The following is a 5,772-nucleotide window of genomic DNA, read 5'->3' as shown; positions in this document are numbered from 1 at the left end:
TGACAACTGATCATATAGTTCAGAGCAAATACACAAGTCAACAATATACAATAATACACAGAAACAAAACTTAACCTGTCTTCTTATCGCAACACAACTTTCCTTCAGCACACACAGCTGACACTGTTGTTGACACACACAAAGCGCTTATTCACCAGTCAATGAAGCCTCCATTCAAGCCAAACCTAATACTATGAAAAGTTTGTATTTTTACAATTAGTGCTCTATTTTAACCTCTACAGGATCTGTGGGTTCCCCGCGAGACAGTTGAGCTAACGTAGGCTAATGTGATTAGCATGAGGTTGTAAGTAACAATAACATTTCCCAGGACATAGACATATCTGATATTGGCAGAAAGCTTAAATTCTTGTTAATCTAACTGCACTGTCCAATTTACAGTATCTGTTACAATGAAAGAATACCATGCTATTGTTTGAGGAGAGTGCACAGTTATGAACTTGAAAATGTATTAATAAACCAATTAGGCACATTTGGGTAGTCTTGATACAACATTTTGAACAGATATGCAATGGTTCATTGGATCAGTCTAAAACTTTGTACATACACTGCTGCCATCTAGTGGCCAAAATCTAAATTACGCCTGTGCTGAAATAATACATTATGGCCCTTCTCTTGCATTTCAAAGAGGATGGTTTTAAAAAAAATAAACGCATGTTTTTTTCTTTGTATTATCTTTTACCAGATCTAATGTGTTAGATTTTCCTACATTAATTTAACATTTCCACAAACTTCAACGTGTTTCCTTTCAAATGGTATCAAGAATATGCATATCCTTGCTTCAGGTCCCAAGCTACAGGCAGTTAGATTTGGGTATGTCGTTTTAGGCGAAAATTGAGAATAAAAGGGGCGGATCCTTTTAACAAACCTAACGCAATGGCCAATCTATACGCTGGCGGTAGCGCTATAGGTTCGGGGGGTGTCAGGAATATTTATGACATTTTCACAACCACAGTTATGGTGCCGTTGCGGTGGGTGGCGCGAAAGGGCTGGGTTCTTGCAACTATAGGGGGTGCTGTTCCGCATTAGCATATTTGGCTTAGCTATTGGTCTCCAAATTAAACTGCCTCGTGCTAAATTCTTGATCGTACAATATGCATATATTGTTATTATTGGATAGAAAACACCTTCTAGTTTCTATAGAAGTTGGAATTTTGTCTCTGAGTGGTACAGAACAATTTCTACAGCACTTTTCATGACAGGGTTCAGATTTCAGAAATTTTTACCCCTGATCTGGGGTCTGTTTTTAAGGCGACAGTGAATGCTATGAAGAAACCGACACTGCCTACGTCTTCCTCTGGGTGTCTGTACGTCATCACGTTTTGATGAAATCTATTGCACAATCCCAGCCATTATAAAACCACAAAATGTTTTAGGGACCGCCCTTTCTCGTCGTGCGCCTGAAGCGTGAAGGCCATCGGACTTGCCCTCGTTCCAAATCGTTGTCTAACCAGCAATATTCTTCCGGTCATGTTTCAGTCGTTATAGTTGTTAAAACATCATAATGTAGTTATTTTGAACCGTTTTATAGCAATTTATATCCGTTTAGTGCGATTTTGAGGAATTTCTTTGTTGTGCACTCTGAAAGTTTGGACACGTTTGGGTCCCGTTCGATCGTTAGTGGATATTTCGAAAGGACAGAGGACATCTATCGACCAAAAAGACGTTTATAACATGAAAAGGATACATTGCCCAAGAATCTGATGGAAGAACAGCTCAAAGTAAGCAAATTTAATATGATAAATCGTGTTTCTGTCGAAATATTTTAAACGCATATTTCGCCATTTTGTTTGGTAGCTTCACTTGGCGAACCCTGTATTGAAAAGTAAGGATAATTTTAAAAATGTAAATCAGCGGTTGCATTAAGAACTATTTGTCTTTCGATTTGCTGTCAACCCTGGTATTTTTTTAGTCAAGTATATGATTAGCTTTCAATTAAACTAGATCACTCTGATAGATGACGTCAGACATATTTGAGGCTTGATTTCCTAGTATTTTTATTGTGTAACCACGGTTTGTGTATGGCTAAAATACACCTTTTCGAACAACTGTATATGTATATTGTAAAATGATGTTACAGGAGTGTCATCGGAAGAATTCTAGAAGGTTAGTGAAAACTTAATATATTTTGGCGGTTATTACGTATAGCGCTCTTTGGCTGGAATCGATGCTCTGGTAACGTTTGCACATGTGGTATGCTAACTTATCGATTTATTGTGTTTTCGCTGAAAAACGCTTAGAAAATCTGAAATATGGTCTGAAATCACAAGAACTGGGTCTTTTCATTGCTATGCTTTGTCTATTTTATGAAATGTTTTATGATGAGTAAATTGGTCAACACCGTTGCTCTATCTAGTAATTCTAGTCGATTTGTGATGGTGGGTGCAATTGTAACTGTGATTCTACCTGAAATATGCACTTTTTTCTAACAAAAACTATCCTATACCATGAATATGTTATCAGACTGTCATCTGAAGAGGTTTTTTCTTGGTTAGTGGATATCAATATCTTAGTTGTAGCCGAATTGGTGATAGCACCTGAAGAGTAAGAAACTGATGGAGTTAGAATAGTGGTGTATTTTGCTAACGTGTTTAGCTAATAGATTTACATATTTTGTCTTCCCTGTAAAACATTTTAAAAATCTGAAATGGTGGCTTTATTCACAAGATCTGTATCTTTCATCTGGTTCTTGGACTTGTGATTTAATGATATTTAGATGCTACTATCTACTTGTGAAGCTATGCTAGCTATGCTAATCAGTGTGTGGGGGATGGGGGTGATCCCGGACCCGGGGTAGAGGCTCGTTAGAGGTTAATGAATAAATACATTGTGGGTGTGTCGAGGCTTGGCCGTCACTGGCTGGCCAATCATAAAATGCTCCATGGCTGAATTTGTGGTTTCATCCTTTTGTGTATTTATGGTATTTATGCATTGCGCGTTGTCATCAACTTCAATTTGAATGTTAGTCCGTTATAGCCTAGTTCTTTAAATTGTCTGCCCCATATTGGAAAAATATGTTGAACATGTTTGGGGTCCACATTGTTCTAATTGTATTGCTTCAATATGGAAATAAAATGTCAACCATAGGCTATAGCATTTCCACTGATACTAAATAAGATTGGGTCAGAAGCCTTATATCATAAATCGCTTCTATGGTTCCATGGCACTATGTGCACAACCTAGGCCCAAATGTCTGCGCATAACATTCGCACGTCAATACAAACTACTAGGCTCCTATCAATTGTATCGTTGACTATGTGCGTAACAGATTCTCAAAGAAATCTGCCGTTGATGTGGCATTATAGAAGGATTTAACAGTTTGTAGGAGCGTTCGTGTCTTTGGTAATATGACAAGTGGCACTCTTTGAAAATGGGGGTGGATAGTTCCACTTTGAAAATGGGGGTGGATAGTTCCACACAGGCCGTGAATAGGTCTAATCATATGAGTCTAGCTACATTCCAGTGGTGACATTCTCCAATTTATCACTTTTCAATTATGAGACAGAACCACCATTTACTGTTGGTATCTTTATTTACCAGTTTGCTATATTTTCATGTAGTGTATTTTATATGATTTATGTAAGGTAGCGGTATAAGGCAGCTGGGACGATGCGCCATTTTATGTTATTGATACAGAATATCCCCAGGGATATACCAAAAGTGCAGTGGCATTGCTGCAGCTTAATAAACACAACTAGACAAGATTTACTTTAACCAAAATAGCAATGTATTTGAAATCATCAATCATCAAGTTTGCAGACGACACTACAGTGGTAGGCTTGATTACCAACAACGACGAGACGCCTACAGCGAGGAGGTGAGGGCCCTCAGGAAAATAACCTCACACTCAACGTCAACAAAACAAAGGAGATGATCGTAGACTTCAGGAAACAGCAGAGGGAGCACCCCCTTATCCACATCGACGGGACAGTAGTGAGTGGGTAGTAAGTTTTAAGTTCCTCGGCGTACACATCACGGACAAACTGAATGTGTCCACCCACACAGACAGCGTGGTGAAGAAGGCGCAGCAGCGCCTCTTCAACCTCAGGAGACTGAAGAAATTCGGCTTGTCACCAAAAGCACTCACAAACTTTTACAGTGCACAATCGAGAGCATCCTGTTGGGCTGTTCACCGCCTGGTACGGCAACTGCTCCGCCCACAACCGTAAGGCTCTCCAGAGGGTAGTGAGGTCTGCAAAATGCATCACCGGGGGCAAACTACCTGCCCTGCAGGACACCTACACCACCCGATGTCACAGGAAGGCCATAAAGATCATCAAGGACAACAACCACCCAAGCCACTGCCTGTTCACCCCGCTATCACCCAGAAGGCGAGGTCAGTACAGGTGCATCAAAGCAGGGACCGAGAGACTGAAAAACAGCTTCTATCTCAAGGCCATCAGACTGTTAAACAGCCACCACTAACATTGAGTGGCTGCTGCCAATACTGACCAACTACAGCCACTTTAATAATGGAAAATGTATGTAAAAAATGTATCACTAGCCACTTTAAACAATGCCACTTAATATAATGTTTACATACCCTACATTACTCATCTCATAATGTATATACTGTACTCGACACCATCTACTGCATCTTGCCTATGCCATTCTGTACCATCACTCATTCATATATCTTTATGTACATATTCTTCATCCCTTTACACTTGTGTGTATAAGGTAGTTGTTGTGAAATTGTTAGGTTAGATTACTCGTTGGTTATTACTGCATTGTTGGAACTAGAAGCACAAGCATTTCGCTACACTCGCATTAACATCTGCTAACCATGTGTATGTGACAAATAAAATTTGATTTGATTTGAAATGTGAAGATAGAACACTGAATCATCATGTTATGTAATCAAGTGGAGTTTCATAGCAAGAATAACATTTTATTGGTATCTCAACCCATAGTTTCAAGCTCACTTTGTTCCATGTTTTTATGTTATCCCATCTACTTAATACAGAATGTTTACTATATGTTTCTGACCTGACTTTCCTGTCACATTGAAGTATTTTATACCTGAAAATAAATATTTATCTTTTACCAATAGTTGAATTGCAGAAGTGTTTTTATAATCATACTCCTTAGAATTAATCTGCATCTCTTTGAACTTAAAAAAATGTGAACGTAATAATAGAAAAAATACACATATTTTAACTGACCTTCTCCTGTGTTTAGAATAGTATTTATGTAGACAAAGTAAAACGAATTGTTTTTTTCGTGTTTATTGGATAGGGCACAGTCTACAGAGAGAGAGGAATGGAACATATTGCGTATAGGATTTGCTTTGAACATAATTTGACAAATATCTACAGTGGGGCTCGCGGGCGGATACTGCGATTTCTAAAATACTTTCCGGGTCTTTGCAGAAATGTAGTGTTGGCAGAAATCAGTATACCCGGTATGGCAATGGAAGCTTTGCGCGTAAACTGTCATTAATTTACGCACGCTCAGAATCATTCTATTCTTATCGTCCATTAATTACATGGAATGGAATAATGGACTACGATTGGTCAAGAACGGCCTATTAAACGTGACTTTCATTGAATGCGCACATGTGTATCCTATAGGTGTTACATAAGACAAAACGAAAGTGAAATTAAAACGACAAGCAGGGTGACACGATCATAGCAGGCTAGGCTATCTATTCAAGAGGCATCAATTGAGTTGTGTGACTGCGTTTTACTCCAAGCAAGGTAGGAAAAATGATTGTGGTTTAGGCTTAAATAGTAAAGCAGGCTATCTCTCTCT

The sequence above is a fragment of the Salvelinus sp. IW2-2015 genome, linkage group LG32, assembly GCF_002910315.2.
Source record: "Salvelinus sp. IW2-2015 linkage group LG32, ASM291031v2, whole genome shotgun sequence".
NCBI lineage: Eukaryota > Metazoa > Chordata > Actinopteri > Salmoniformes > Salmonidae > Salvelinus > Salvelinus sp. IW2-2015.
This window is presented reverse-complemented; position numbering follows the sequence as displayed.